General features: G+C 43.0%; 1 protein-coding gene across 12 annotated transcripts in view; it reads left to right on the forward strand.

Annotated features, from left to right (window-relative positions):
* LOC101173216 (forkhead box protein P1-B) overlaps positions 1 to 17,006 on the forward strand; it is a 206,458-nt gene that overhangs the window by 12,265 nt on the left and 177,187 nt on the right. The window contains exon 1 of one of the 12 annotated variants that reach the window (XM_023954810.1): positions 2,947 to 3,037. The exons of the other annotated variants lie outside the window; for them this stretch is intronic. The gene's annotated coding sequence lies outside the window, so the exon portion shown is untranslated. Of the gene's footprint in view, positions 1 to 2,946; positions 3,038 to 17,006 lie in introns of those variants that run through there. 12 annotated transcript variants of the gene reach the window in all.

Consider the following 17,006-nt stretch of genomic DNA (forward strand, 5'->3'; position numbering starts at 1 on the left):
CTCTGAAATTAACTACAGTGATCCATCCTATCCATTATGCAGTCAATTAAAAATTATTACATTTTAAGAAATAGTTGACCAAAGTATTTTAAAATGAATACATAAAGTACATCATAAAAAAAAAAAAAAAGTATTTACAGGATAAAAGGATGCAAGATTTTCTGTGTACCAAAATTCAGAACACAAATGAAGGAAATGCATGTTTCAGTTCAAGGAGCCAAGATATGAAACAATCCAAAACACTCAATTGAACAAACCAAATCACTAATCAGCTTCAAAAGAGCCGTTAAGAAAGAGCTGCATTAAAATACAACAATGAACCATGAAGCTGAACTCCAGATACAACTTAGAAACCTTGGAAAAAGGCACAAAATTGCCTCTCTCTGGGTCATTCTTTATTTTATTTATATATATATATATATATATATATATATATATATATATATATATATATATATATATATATATATATATATATATATATATATTATATATTTATTTTTTAATCTTTTTTTGATATCTTTATTTACTTCTCTTATTCAAGTAATATCAAGGGCAGAAAAACAAGTTTTCTTCATTGTGTTCCCTTTCATATTCTTTGTGAAACAACTTGAATAGGGTTTTTTTCTTCTGTGTTTGAGCCCACTTGAAAAAGAGGAAGTAGTGAATATAGTTAAACTAAAAAATCTACAGTGAAAAATACAATAGAATATGTACAGTGGTGGACAAAATTGTTGGTACCCCTCAGTTAAAGAAAAAATGTCCACAATGCTCACTGAAATGACTTGAAACGTTCAAAAGTAACAATAAATTAACATTTATTGTAAATTAAATAATCCAAATCAGCCATTACTTTTGAGTTGTTGATTAACAGAATTATTTAAAAAACAAACTAATGACATAGGGCTGGACAAAAATGATGGTACCTCCATAAAAGACTGAGAACTAATTGCCCAAGGGGTCATGATGAACTCAGCTTTGTCCTTTAATTGACAGTTTTCAAACCCATAATCAGTCAGTCTGCCTATTTAAAGGGAGACAAATAGTCACGTTGCTATTTGGTGAAAAGGTGTGAAACACACTGAACATGGACCACAGAAAGCCATGGAGAGAATTGTCCCAGGACATTAGAAACAAAATTATAGACAAACATGGTAAAGGTAAAGGCTATAAAACCATCTCTAAGCAGCTTGAAGTTCATGTGACGACAGTGGCACATATTATTCAGAAGTTTAAGACCCACGGAACAGTAGCCAACCTCCCTGGACGTGGAAGAGGAAAATTGATGACAAATGGAGGAGACGGATAGTTGGAACTGTATCCAAAGAGCCCAGAACAACCTCCAAAGACATTAAAGGTGAACTCCTAGATCAAGGTACATCAGTGTCAGATCGCACCATTCGTGGTTGTTTGAGCCAGAGTGGACTTCATGGGAGACGACCAAGGAGGACACCACTGTTGAAAGGAAATCATAAAAAAGCCAGACTGGAATTTGCAAAAATGCATGTTGACAAACCACAAAGCTTCTGGGAAAATGTCCTTTGGACAGATGAGACAAAACTGGAGCTTTTTGGTAAGACACATCAGCTCTATGTTGGTAGACTCAAAAATGAAGCATGCAACCAAAAGAACACTGTCCCTACTGTGAAACTTGGAGGAGGCTCAGTTCTGTTTTGGGGCTGCTTTGCTGCGTCTGGCACAGGGTGTCATGAAGTTGTGCAAGGTAAAATGAAATCTCCAGATTATCAAGGCATTCTGGATAGAAATGTGCTGCCTAGTGTCAGAAAGCTTGGTCTCAGTCGCAGGTCATGGGTCTTCCAACAGGACAACCATCCAAAACACACAGCCAAAAACCCCAAGAATGGCTAAGAGAAAGGCGTTGGACTATTCTGAAGTGGCCTTCTATGAGCCCAGATCTGAATCCCATTGAACATCAGTGGAAGGAGCTGAAACATGCCATTTGGAGAAGACACCCGTCAAACCTGGGACAACTGGAGCAGTTTGCTCATGAGGAGTGGGCCAAAATACCTGTGGACAGGTGCAGAAGGCTCATTGGCAAATACAGAAACCGTTTAATTGCAGTGATTGCCTTAAAAGGTTGTGCAACAAAATATTAAGTTATGGGTACCATCATTTTTTTCCAGCCCTATTTCATAAGTCTGTTAATCAACAACTCAAAAGTAATGGCTGATTTGGATTATTTAATTTTCAATAAATTTTAATTTATTGTTACTTTTGAACGTTTCCAGTCACTTCAGTGAGCATTGTGGACTTTCTTTTTTTAACGTATGGGTACCAACAATTTTGTCCATCACTGTAATTGACCCATTTACCTACATATGTAACTTGTCCTTCTCAACAGCAACCTTTCCAGACAAAATGAAAACAGGAAAAGTAAAACCACTTTACAAAAGTGGAGATAAATACTACTTCCCCAATTACGGACTGATATCTTTGCTGTCAAAATTTTCTAAAGTTTTAGAAAAACTATTTGTTTATCCCATTCCGGGATTCACTGACTGTTCTTTTACTCAACAGTTTTTGTGAAGAATCTTCTTTTATGCAACTTTAAATCCTGCACATTGGATTAACAGCACAACGTTCTGTGATTTTCAAGTGAAAAAATGGACCACAAAAACCATTTACTGTGCTGCAAACACTTGCTGATATGTAAATTATGGCATGTCATAGCTGAATATTTGCCTATTGATTTAACTCTATTTGCATTTGAACCATAAGCCACCTGTAGGAATTGGTGTGTCATAACTTATCAAGAACTTGTGGGTGATGATAACTTTGTTTACTTTTGCCTGTTCTTATGTCATTTCGGTACATGTAGGCTTAGAGCACCAGCGTAGGGGCTTTCCCCACCTTTGACTTCCTGTTTGAAATTGTTGTGTCTTTCCCCTTCCTTCCTTCTTTCTCTCTCTACTCTCTCTCTTTTATGTCCTCTGCAAAACAGTCCAGCCTTCAAAACAGTAAGTTGAACTCTAATTGGAGAAATGGAGTTCCAGCCTGCTGTGCGACAGTAATCTCGGTATGTGTCAGTCCTTTGTTGTGTAATGCGCTGTGTAACACATTTTCTTTTATAATTTCATCACTTAACATTTTGCCTGCTGCTGAGTGTGATGTAAATAATATGTTTCTGAAGAGTTTTAGGTTTTATAGAAACATTTTTGAATGAGGTCATGTTGAGGGTTTTTGCATTAAAGTCTACGACAGAATTGTCTTGAAATTCAGTCATGATATGAGGTCAAGTTATGAAAATATTTTATACTTTTAAAGTTTTGTCCTTTTTTTCAGAAGGGGCTTTTTGGAAAGCCTTTTGCCATTCAACTGCAATTTTAACAAGTAATTGTGTAATTCTTTTATAATGTTGACACGATTTTCTTGCGGTCATTTAACTGTAACTAACAGCAAGAGACACAATTTTTTCCTTTTTTACAATTTTGTTAAATATGCGCATAGTTTTTACAGCCATGTTAAAAACAATCACAATAGAGTGTAGTACAGTTACAAAAAAAAAAACTAAAGCTAAAAAACTGTTTAGCTTACAACATAACCATTTTGTTTTGAAACACCCTTTTTAAATCATCAGGTCAATGCATGTAAAGACCCACTCCACTGTTTTTGGTGTTTTTAACCTGTTCTTGAAGCATTTTTCTCATGGTGGAGGAAATATATAATGAAAAGTAATCTTAAAATTGCATTTTTAGTATTTCTTTAATTCAAATCACTGTTTATCAGGTGCAGATGAAAAACTGCCATTTGAAACCACAGTTGGGGGACCAAAGTCTCCCTGCTCCGCCCCATTCTGATCATCCACTTGCAGACACTTAGATCCATGAATGTCTTTGTTTTCCTCGTCTAAACTAGAATATTGATCTAAACTGTACAGCTGGATTGCTCTAATATTGCTTGCCAATTTGTTGCACCGCTAATGTTAACTTTGGGTTGTGAGAGGCTGGAAGCTAGCGGGAGAGAGATTTATTTTTCCTCACAATGCGTCTTCTGGGCTGGAAAAACCTGGGGCTCCCTTGGGCATTGGGCTACTGGGCATGGCAGATCTCTTTCTGTGTGTGAAGGGGGAGGGGTATACCTGAGATCTCTGGCAGTGCGATTAGCCAGAGATCACATCACATCAGAGCCCGGGGGTGTCCGTGTTCCTGGCCTCCTCATCTAACAGAGAGCCTGGATGGTCCATGCTTATCACTCTTGTCAGGAACCCCGGCCTCTTACTGGTGCCTTCCTCTCTTTTTGTTCTGTGTTTTCATTCATGGAGCAATCGTGGTGGTGTTTTTTGTAAGGTGATATGTTATTTGCAGTATGAGTGATGTGACTTCTGTTCACCTGTAATTGGATGGCATCTACATTTTGGCCTGCTAACCTCTAGACTGGCATTTAGACTCTTTCAACCTGTGGCTAACTCTAACTCTTTGACCGCTTAAGCAATTACCTTATTCCAAAGGGTTCTGATGCAGAGAAAAGGAGCTTTGCGCCAATATTCAGTACAGTGTTGCATATCAGCGCAAAGCAACCCTTGTTAAATTTTCAAATTATATTGCTATGTCTAGCTAAACAAAACAGGTCTAATCATTAAACGTGTTCTAAAGTCTTTTTCTATGCTTTTTTGTGTGGTTTTGTAATTAAATGCTAATAGACAACTGTTAACCAGTGTGTATGACGTAAATTCACTTGCACACACCATCGTGCAGCAGTGGTTAGCGCTCTTGCCTCGTAGCAAGAAGGCCCCCGGTTCAGGTCCCGGCTGGGGGACCTGAACCAGAACATCAATGGGGGACCTTTCTGTTTGGAGTTTGCATGTTCTCCTTGTTCATGCGTGGGTTTTCTCCAGGGACTCCAGCTTCCTTCCACCGTCCAAAAACATGCTTCATAGGTTAATTGGATACTCTAAATTGTCCCTTGGTGTTAATGTGTGTGTGCATGGATGTGTGTGATATGTGTGGCCCCCTGCCTTTGCCCACAAGTGGCTGGGATAGGCTCAGGCAGTTCAGAATCCCCGAGAGGGACTAAACAGATTAGAAGATGAAATGAACATTCACAAGATGCTGTCATATGGATGCGAAAAGAGGTGAAAACAGGAACCTTACAGTCAGACAATTCAAGAGTCCATTTCTCTCCAATGCCAGATCATTTAGAAGTTTAATGGATGGGACGACTCAAGTGTAGTCAGTTAGGCAGACTACTCGATCTACTCTTTGCTGATTGGAACAGAGATTTGCAGAAGAGCAAATGTGTGGACTTGTGGGTTGTTGTCATCAATAGTAAACAGTAAATCCCCTCTTGTCTTTTTCTACTCATTTTCTACTTTTCCTCACATCCCCTCCCTGAATACTTTTGGGTTATCAGGAGATGGACAGGCGCTAATCCGAAATGTCGTATTAGTCACAGTCACAAGATGCTTACCATTGTTCAAAGCAACCATTCCTTTATGTATCTGAGGCATCTTTTTGATGCTTCAACGTACACTAAGAAATGCTTGTTCTGGAACAAAGTTGGATTTTGTTCCATCTATGAAGAAGTCAGAGGTAGAATGAGTGCCTTTGTGTGCGGCATGAAACGGGTAATACAGAATGGCGTAACTTTTGATAGACTCTACATAGTCAGATAATGCTGGAAACATGTTTTGTCATCAAGATATGTTTGTACAAATTAACAGTTACTGTGACAATTGACTGGTTGATTTTTTTTCATAGTATGCATATAGCTGCAGTAGAGCTTTTCACAAAGAAAGACATGGTTTGAACAGCAGATATCCTCAATTTAGTACATACATACATACATACCGATAGGGTTGTGCCGATGGACGATATCATCATCCATCGTGATGGGTGACTGACATCCCGATGGAGAGACCACCATCGTGATGCCACGCCCCCGCCACGTTGCGCGTCGACACCATAAGCCGCGGTTACAAGTACAAAATATCTTGATGGGATCAATGGTCGGATTATGTTTTCAGAATATAAAAACGTTCACTAAGGTCACACTTTCCGTCGGAATAAATCATTCGCACATGCGCAGTAGGGTTTGAAAAACGGAAGGATATAAATTCCGCCGAGCGGCTTTTTTTTTTCAAACTTTATTGAATGTAACAATTCAAAACAAAACAATGTTAAACAGCGCCGAGCGGCTATATACATTGACATGTCAGCTCGGTAAAATACGAGATGATCTTCTAAACGTGCTTTTAATAATGTTACGGTTATTATGAAACACCTGTTCGCTCATCATTTGAATTTTAATCCGTGTGGTCAGTAGGGTTGGGCGATGTCCCCTAATTTGGCCGTTGACGATGTTTGCTGTCAACCATCGTGATGGACGATGACATCGTCGGGGGGGGTACATGAGCGGTATGTGTGGGAGATTTAAGACTGCGATCCGTCCCGCAGCTCTAGGGGTACAAGCAACCGAACTCAGAACCGGGTCTAAAAGTGTGTGTCTGAGCACAGCTCGGATCGTCAGCACACACAGCGGTTTGAGCATCAAAGCAGAAATGTCGCTCAGTCCTTAGAAAACATTCAAACAATCACGTGGATTTGTGTTTCCAGTCGTGTCCCGACTAAATAAAGGCTGATGTTATTCTTACACGTTTACGTGTAGCGCCACCCAAAGCTAATGTTGTTAGCCCGTGTTAGCATACTGCTAATCCTGGCTCCGTTCAGAAAAAGCACTGACCACACGGATTAAAATTCAAATGATGAGCGAACAGGTGTTTGATAATAACCGTAACATTATTAAAAGCACGTTTAGAAGATCGTCTCGTATTTTACCGAGCTGACATGTCAATATATATAGCCGCTCGGTGCTGTTATCGTTTTGTATTGAATTGTTACATCCAATAAAGTTTGGAAAAAAAGCCGCTCGGCGGAAGTTGTATCCCCTTCCGGTTTTCAAACTGCGCATGTGCGAATACTGCGCATGTGCGAATGATTTATTCCGACCGAAATTGTGACCTTAGTGAACGTTTTTATATTCTGAAAACATTTTTCTGGGCCCATGTACACGGTTGGATTCCAATCCGACCATTGATCCCATCAAGATATTTTGTACATGTAACCGCGGCTTATGGTGTCGACGCGCAACGTGGCGGGGGCGTGGCATCACGATGGTGGTCTCTCCATCGGGATGTCAGTCACCCATCACGATGGACGATGATATCGGCACAACCCTAGTGGTCAGTGCTTTTTCTGAACGAAGCCAGGATTAGCAGTATGCTAACACGGGCTAACAACATTAGCTTTGGGTGGTGCTGCTTGCTGGCTGCACGTAAACATGTAAGAATAACATCAGCCTTTATTTAGTCGGGACACGACTGGAAACACAAATCCGTGTGATTGTTTGAATGTTTTCTAAGGACTGAGCGACATTTCTGCTTTGAAGCTCAAACCGCTGTGTGTGCTGACGATCCGAGCTGACTGTGCTCAGACACACACTTTTAGACCCGGTTCTGAGTTCGGTTGTTTGTACCCCTAGAGCTGCGGGACGGATCGCAGTCTTAAATCTCCCACACATAGCGCTCATGTAACAAAGCACCCCCCCTCCCTTCCCCTCAAACACAAAGCTGTAAGTCCGCGCTCCGCCGGTCCACTTCACTAGTGAAGTGCGGGAGCGGACTACTCCTTTTCTATTTTGTTTGTTACTTTTTTTGTTAAAGTCACTTCCCTCAGTTTATACTGGATCATCGCGGATTAGTCATTAGTTGGGAAATAAAATGAAAAAAGCAAAAAAACGAATAGCAGTTATATAAGAACGAAAAATGTAAAAAATCCCCCCCCCCCGACGATATCATCGTCCATCCCGATGGTTGACAGCAAACATCGTCAACGGCCAATTTAAGGGACATCGCCCAACCCTACATACCGACCTACAGACAGACAGACAGACAGACAGATTTTAAAGTTGACACAGCCAATAAACACCTGTATATACCTATAAAAAAATGAATGCTCTAAAGATAACTATGTGTCTGTTTATGCACTCCCATTCAAGTTGTCACTGATTAGATACATTAGAGGCACACATAATATTCTGTGAAGGGTTCCTGTGAAGAAGCACACAGACATGAAGTCAAACTGATCTGATTTCAGAGTTTGTCTCCAGTTTTTCTGGCATCAGTGTCTTTGGTCATTGGTAACCTTTAGCATCTTTACTCTTCTGTATTTGGTCTAATCGCTGCTTACTGGGATTAAAAATGTTTAATCATCATAGAGCAACTTTGTCTCCAATCTTCATTGAATAGTTATTCAGCACAAATTTAAGCTCTCGCACAGCCGTGCTGAGTGTTGGCACGGAATCTTCCTTCTACAACAGCATAGTTCTAAGAATGGAAACACAAATGCAGGATTTTTATGCTGCTTAGACTGTGGCGTAACTCAATGAATCCACAACTTCTTTTTTTGCAACAGGAAAGGGGCGGGAGAGAGCTAGAAAAAGAGAGAAGGGACCAATGCAAAAGACAAAAGGGTAGATAACCTGTAAAGAGAATGGCATGGCCTCTTTAAGAACCCTTCCTTTGACCTTTTTTTTTGGAAAAATAAAAGTCCTTGTCAATTGGTTAATAGTGGTGCCTTAGCATGACCACACTCAAAAAAATGTGCTGTACATTAAAAGCTCAAGCAATGAAACAATTAAAAGGATAAATGAATGGATGAAAACAGTTTCAAACATTCATTCATCTTCTTCCATTTTGTCCCTCTCGGGGTCACGGGAATGCCAGAGTCTATCTCGGCCACTTGTGTGCGAAGGCAGGGGACACCCTGGACAGGTCGCCAGTCTGTCGCTGGGCCACAATCACACACCCACTCACTCTCACACCTATGGACAATTTGGAGTTGCCCTATGAAGCATGTGTTTGGATGGTGGGAGGAAGCCGGAGACTCTGGAGAAAACCCATGCATGCACGGGGAGAACATGCAAACTCCACAAAGAAAGGTCCCCCATTGATGTTCTGTTACAAGTCCCCCAGCCAGGACTTGAACCGGGGGCCTTCTTGCTGTGAGGCAAGAGCGCTAACCACTGTTTCACCGTGCAGTCTACAGTTTCAAACAGATATAAATAATGCACACCAGCAGAGCAGCGTGGAAAATGCCCTGCTGTAAAAGTGTAGTTTAAGAAGTTTTTTTATGAATGGACAGTGAGGATGCTTGATGAACTCTTTATAGTAACGTATTCTTCACCTTCAGAATGCAGATTAAAAGAGCTCGTTCCCCTCAGCTACCTCTTGAACCTCTATACCTCCAGGGAAGCTGATTGGCTGACCTGATGCACTAGCTCCGGGTGTAGGAAGAGAGAGGCTCAGAGATTTATGGTGGTGTAAAATCCATCCATCCATCCATCCATCCATCCATCCATCCATCCATCCATGCATTTCCTTAACCCACCATTTACCACTGTCATTGGGTTGCCGGAGCCTTTCCAGCTACTGTTGGGCAAAGGTGGGGAACACCCTGGACAGATTGTCAGCTGGGATTTGAACCTAGGGATTCTTACTCTGAGGCAGGAGTGCTAACCGCAACACCACAATACAGCCCACAGAGAACTACAGAGATGTGATAAACCAGCATCTAAAAATATAAAAAAGGGAGAAACTACACAGCATTGATCTACAGTCTCTCCATGATCTCATGTGCATTTTTTGTAATAATTGAGGGCAGAGAAAATCTGAAAGTTGCAGCTGTTTTTTCTAAAAGTTTTAATAAAAGTTATGATACTTTTCAATAATAATTAACATTATTTGAAATTTTGCCCTGGTCGTTGTTTTTCCCTTAAGTTTATTAATATTTAATTTTATGTAACCTCACAAAAAACAAATAAAAACAATAAAACATTCTTTTTAAACAGTGATTTATTATTGTAATTTTTTTATGTTTGAGCAATTCTAACTGATTTTTAAGCAACTATATGATCACAACATGCTTGATACATTTTACACAAAAAAGACTAACATATTTATGTTTATGTTCAATTGTAGAACACAAAAAGTGAACATTTTGAAGTTTTATTAGTTTTCTTTAGTTTTTGAAAACTTTAACAAAAATATTTTATTTCTTTTTGGGTGAGTAAATTGTTTCATTTTAGTTTAAATATGTCTGTTTGCCACTTAGCCTTAATCCTGTTTCTTTAATTTTGATACCACTTCTATTTAAGCTAAACTTTTAATTTTTCAAAAGTGACTCAAGTCTGAAACAGAATTTGTCCTTCAAACAGACATTATTAGGAAACTGTTTCAGTTAGAAAGATGACTTAGACCAAACACTGGGATGTCTGGCTGTTCATAATAAATACAAGTCTTGAAGGAGAACTAAACTGTTTACCCCTGATTTCATCAAGAAGATTTAAAAACTGTTAGAACAGACTGTTTGATGTGTGAATTTGTTGAGATTTCAAGACAGTTAACAGAGTAGATTCATTGTAGAGCAGAGACGCTGTCACTTTAACCCAATGCATCATGGGAGATGCCAGACAGACTTATGTCTCTGAACTTTACTATTTTGTTCACTTTTGCATGGTCTGACAACCGATCCCGTGGGAAGCTACACCGCTAAGAAGAGCTTTAGTTGTTATTTTTGTTGAAACTGAGAGACTTTCTTTTTTTTTTTTTTTTTTTTTTTTTTTTTTAACTTGTCCTGTCCAACAGCTAGGCAAACAGATGAGAGCTGAGGGCCTCTTGTGTTGGACATATTTTATTTTAACAAGAGGGGTTATTCATCTTCAGACAAACCAAAGGTATGTCTGAATAAACCCCTTTTGTAATTGAGGCCAAAATTTATTAATTTCAATCATGTTTGAAAATCTTTGGTGTTGGACCGGACGGAAAAGGAAAGAGGGGAAGAAGAGAGAGGGACGTTAGAGAGAGGGGGGGGTAGGAGGGTGATAATAGGAGGGGAAGGGGGGTAAGACCATGAAGCAGCATAGAGCAGACAGGTTTACTGGTTGTTTATCGTTACGGTACGGTTCAAATGTAGTACAAAAAGGGCGGGGCCTGTTCACACACACTCAAATATTATCAACACACCTGCTAGCCGCAAAAATGTCCACATGTCAACATGCACACAAAACAGATAGTGTTCACGAACGCATACCTATGCCTTTAAACCAACTAGTGTGAAATCTTTCATTCATTCAATCATGCAAACTATTAGTGCAAAGGTGAGCTAACACCTGTGCTCAGGTGAGTGTTTATGTTCTTCTAAAATGGATGGTGGAATGTGAAAAGAAGGAGGAGGAGCGCCCAGCCACCCCCACACCCATACCCCCGCCGCAGCAGCAGCGGCAGCCGGAATTCCCCCAACGCCACACGGGAACAGGCAGGGAACAACCGCCCCCCGGGCGACCAAGACCGCCACCCAGGCCAGGGCCAGCCGGACCGCCGCGAGGCCCCCAGAGCCAGAGAGCAGGGAGGCGCAGAGGGAAAGAGAGCGCCGCCCCAGCCCAGCCAGGAAAGCAGCCCCCCGCCGCGCCGGAAGAGCCCAACGCAATGCCCCACCGGAGAGGGACGCCCACAGCCCCAGACGAGCACCCCACCACCACCCAGGAGTTCCGGGCATCCCCCCGCCCCGACCCCAGGTACGAGCCAGGACCCCCCAAGGGAGACCCGCTCCGCACTCCAGGCAGCCACCCACCCGGCCCACGGTTGGTCCAGGTAGGAGCAAGGCAGGGGCCCGCCGCCCCCGCCCAGGAGGGGGGAACCCCGGGGAAAAAAGGGCGGCCCACAAGGGATGTTATAAATATGGCCCGACCAGGCTCGGCCATGTTGGAAGTTTGGCGGGGCCCAGCGCCCAGGGGCAAGGACCAGGACCCACCCCCCAGGGACACGAACACCCCCGGCTCAGGTGTAATATGAACCCCCCCACCGTGCGGAGAGAGCACCGCCGGGCCCAGGGAGCCGGCACCCAAGGGACACGGCCGCCATCGCCAAGGGGCCCGCACCCCCCACCAGGGAAGGGGTAGGGGACAGATGGACCCAGGTCCCACCTTCCTTGTAAAATGTGTGTGCGTGTATGGGTGTTTGAGAGGGTGTTTGTGTGCATGTTTGTGTGTTTATGTTTGAATGTATATATTGAAGGGGGAGGGGTGTGTGTACTAAGGGGGGTGCAGTTAAAATTGGCGAGTAGGGCACTAAGGGGACATCTCCTGATTACTCACAGTGATGTCCCCTCACCCTCCACACCAAGGGGCCCTTAATGTCTAAGGTGCGGTTAAAATTGGCGGGTAGGGTGCCAGGAGGACATCTGCTGCTTGCTTGCAGTGATGTCCAAGCACCCCCCCTACCAAGGACCCTACATGTCTAAGGTGCAAATAAAACCGAAAGAGGGGGGGCCCACTCCATACGGCAACCATAGGAGGGGGGCCACTCCCAAGTAGCCCCCCCCCAAGGCGCATCGCAGGCTAGACCCCCCACCCCCTCACCCTAATATGAGGTTATATAAGGAAGGGGGTAAGTTGGGGACAGCTGGTAGACTGTCCCCCGGTGGTCAAACAGCCGTCCCCCAGCCCACCCCCAGCAAAGGGGCCAGGGCCACCCAGCCCAGGGGCCCACCCCCGGAGGCGCCGACACCCCAGGCCCGGCACCACCCACCCCACACAGAGAGAGAGGAGCCAGAAAGCGTCGCCCCCCCCCGGAGCAAGCCCAGGCCCCCACCCCCAGACGCCGGCCCTAGAAGAGCTCTGGTCAGGCCTCGACGGGACCGAGGAGGCCAACCGGCCGAGGCAACCACTGATTGCCTCAGCGGAGACCCCGACCCGCTAGCCCCCCCGACCCGTACTAATAATGGGCCCCCCCTCCCCCCCAGAACGCCCCCCCACAGGACAGGGCCGACAAGCCCCCCACCCCACCCCACCCCAGACCCCGCAGCCGAAGCGGGTGACACCCAGAGCGACCGGGGGCCCCGAGAGGGTTGTCCCGTCCCGTCCCAGAGCCAGGGAAGGGCCGATCCCAGCCCCAGGTGCAGATGGGCAGCCCATCCGGCGCCGCTGGCCCCCCCCCCACCCGAGCAGGGCCCCCCGCCAACCCCCCCCAGCACAGGCAAAGGGACCACCCCCCCAAGCCAAGCCAGACCACCACCCCACCCCCCCACCACGCACCCCCACACCCAAGCCCAGAGGACCACGCAGCGCCCCAGCCCGCCCCACCCAGGCACCGGACCCGACCCCCCGACCAACGGAGCCCCCCACCGCCCCCGCCAGGCACCGGAAGCCCCGACCCCCACCCCAAACCACGGCAGAAGGGCAAGGAGCAGCGACGACCAAGCCCCCCACCCCCTAAGTCATGGAGTCAACCACAGGAGACCAGAGAGACTGAATTCTTTCAAAGTTACTTGAGCTTTGGGCTGACATTTTTTCCAAGCTGATATGATCAAACAGCAGATTTCTGTGTTGACTTATGTTTATATTTTTCTTGTTTTTCCAATTTATTAAAATAGTTTTTTTGGCAATACAAAGAGTTATGAAAATGATAGATGCTAATCCTTCTTCTATATCGATGGCACTCATGTCACCAAGCACACAAAGTGACGGTGAGGCCGTGATTGAAACCTTAAGCCAGACTGATAAATCGGCACATACCTGCTGCCAGAGAGCCTGGACAGGAGTGCAGAACCACAGTGCGTGCATGTAGCTGTCGGGTAGATTATTATCACAGTGCTCGCAAATGTCTGAGTTACTGAGACCCATCTTGAACATCCTCTGTCCAGTGTAGTAAATTCTGTGAAGAGTTTTGAGATGGATTAGCTGCAGATTTGGACTTTTTGTCAGTTTAAAGGTGTTTAGACAAAGTTCTGACCAGAAGCTTTCATCTGTGCTGATGCTCAAATCTGCATCCCATTTTTTTGTTGGAAGGGCAATATTGTTATCTAAATTACATAAAAGTTTGTATATTTTGGAGAGAGTTCTATTCATTGAAAAATTAATCAGAGTGGTAACTACATCTGGTAGCTTTAAATCGTCGTCTTTAATTTTATACTTTTTAGTAATACTTGATTTAAGTTGCTGATATTCCAAGAAGTTATTTATTCCATGTTTGTCTTGAAGTTCCTGGGGGGTTATGAATCTTCTATCAATAATTACGTGCTCTAGTTGTTTTATGCCCCCTGCTTGCCAAGCTGGGAAGTGAATCATTTTTTTGTTAATAAGGATGTCCGGGTTGTTCCAGATGGGTGTCATTTTGCACGGTTGAATTGATGATTTTGATATTTTGAGAAATTCCCACCAGGCTGTTAAGGTGGCATTTATATTAATGCTTTTGAAACAATCCTGTTTTTTAACTGTTTGGCTAATAAATGGTAGCTGTGACAGGTTGATCTTTCCACATAACGCCTGTTCCAAGTCTAACCATGAGTTGGTTTCTGGATTATTTTTTAACCATTTTAAGATGTATTGTAATCTATTTGCAAGAAAGTATTTGTGGAAGTTAGGTAATTCTAATCCTCCACAGTTTTTTGCAGATTTTAAAGTTTTTAGACTAATTCTTGCAGGTTTGTTGTTCCATAGAAAGCTTGATATGGATGAGTCTAATGTTTTGAACCATTTTAATGGCGGTTGTCTGGGAATCATTGAGAAGAGATAATTAACCTTGGGTAAGATTTTCATTTTAACCGTGGCTACCTTGCCCATAAGGGACAAAGGCAGGTTGGTCCAGCGTGTTAGATCGTCCTGTATGCTTTTCAGTAATGGGGTGTGGTTTAGCTGCACCAGTTCTGATAGTTTGGGGGAAAAGTAGATACCCAGATATTTGATATTTCCTGTTTTAACTGGAATTGTGAGTCTTTGTTCCATATTCCTGTTGAGTGGTAATAAAACAGACTTATTCCAATTAATGGAATAGTCTGATATGGAGGAGAATTCATTTATGATCATTGCTGTTTCATTTACAGAATGTAAATTCCTTAAAAACAGTAATATGTCATCCGCATAAAGACTAATTTTATGATGGCTGTGTTTGGTTTTTATTCCTATAATGCTCTCATTCTGTCTTATTGCTGCAGCTAAAGGCTCAATGAATATAGCAAAAAGAGAAGGAGAGAGTGGGAGAGAGCTTTAGAGACGAATATGTTCGCTCGACAGACGCATTGGACACGTGGATGGTCAGCGCCAAACACACAAATCTGTACGGCTGCTTCAGGATTCACTCAGATTTTTCTCACGAAGGAAGTCATAAAGATCAGTGGGAGATTTTCCTGCAAAATCCTCCATGGCGTATGTTCTGGACTTATGGGAGCCTTTCCCATTATCTAGGCCAGGGTTGGTGAACAAGTTTGACACCAAGAGCCGAAATTTTTAACTGTGAAAGTCAAAGAGCCACACCACACACTGACTTGCAAAGACGCACACACAAACATGCAATTAAAACCATATTATTTTCCATAACACACTCCCCTCCCTACAACACAACAGCAACTATTGTTCTTGTGTTTATTTCAAGGAAAGTGTCCACCCTCAATACACACATCAAATTCAGCTTAGCCAGAGTTAAGATCAGATTCCCTCTTCCACACACACAGGCACATCTCTCTCATCTCACACACACACTATCTCTCTATCACACTCTTTTCTCTGCCTCTCTCGGACACACACAACTACTCAGTGATGTGCGGTAAGGTTAATGGCTGGTGAGGCACTGACTCCTCTGAAGTCAGATTTACGATTATAAAACGGAATGTTTCACCATTTATCCCACAGTATTTAACATGTAATTCTTTATAACTCATCAATATTCCTCTTTTAATGACACTTACACCAACAAATACACAAACATCTCGACAGAGCATCCTTCTGGTGTCTGAGTAATTCACATTCACAATAAACACATTAAATACATTACATTTCAGTTGTGTGTAACATACATTAAATTTCGACCTTCAGTAAAAATGTTTTACTTTTATAACTTTTCTTTTCTTCTCCGCAAAGAAGGAAAGTGGGACAGATTGCCGTTTTGAATGTGAACTTTGAAAAGCTTCAACTTGGTAATAAAGGAGACAATTTGTGTCAGATCAGGAAGTGACTTGCCATTCCGTTCAGTAAAAAAGTAAGAATCTTCCCATTCTTCCAGAAACGTCCTGTGTTCATCTTTATACTCTGAATCAAGCCCCATTTTGACAATGAGGGTAACAGTCTGCACGCACATGAAATGTTTATTTATTTTTTCCGGCATTGGGGCGTAACCCGCGCAAATGATTGGCTGTCACAAATGTGAGCAGCATCATAACACACACACTCTCAAATTACTTTCATTATTGTTTATTATTTATTTTTAATACCCTCTGATGGATTTAAGTGTGGTTTGAGAGGGAAGTACTTATGATATGTAGCACAATATAGAAAATATAGTAACTACCCGACTGGTTCATCAGTGTAGCGGGAGACGTGAGCCGAACTGCTAATTGATTGGCTGCATTGCAAAGCTGTTCGTGCCCCATACGCAGCACGACTGCGAACAGTCTCAGAGAGGGAGATGTGATCAATGAAGTAAACAGTATGTTCTCCTCATCAGCATCAACACCCATGTATTTGCGCACACCCCAAACAGCCGAACAGCATGGACGTCACTTCCGCTCACAGCCTCCACAGTCATGGTGAGGAACTTTACACCCAAGGTTCCCCACTTCCCATGACTCTTAGGTGCTAAAGGCAAGGCTAACCCCCAGGTCACCACAATGTAATGAGACACAAACAGCCACATGCTTATTATCCAAGAGCCGCATGCGGCTCGAGAGCCGCGTGTTCGCCACCACTGATCTAGTCAGTTAAACACCTCCACTTAAGGCAGTGTTTTTCAACCTAATTTCAGCCAATGCACACTTTATCCTTGACAAAAATCCTTCGGCACACCAGCATCCAAAGTTTGAAAAAAGGAGAAACTCAAAGTCTCTATTGATGTATTGATGTGCAGTCCCTCTGCAATCTCACATGCATTTTTGTGATAATTGTGGCAGAAAAAGCTGAAAGTTGCAGCTGTTTTTTCTAAAAGATGTTATAAAAGTTAAGCT

Source organism: Oryzias latipes, chromosome 5, assembly GCF_002234675.1.
Source record: "Oryzias latipes chromosome 5, ASM223467v1".
Taxonomy (NCBI): domain Eukaryota; kingdom Metazoa; phylum Chordata; class Actinopteri; order Beloniformes; family Adrianichthyidae; genus Oryzias; species Oryzias latipes.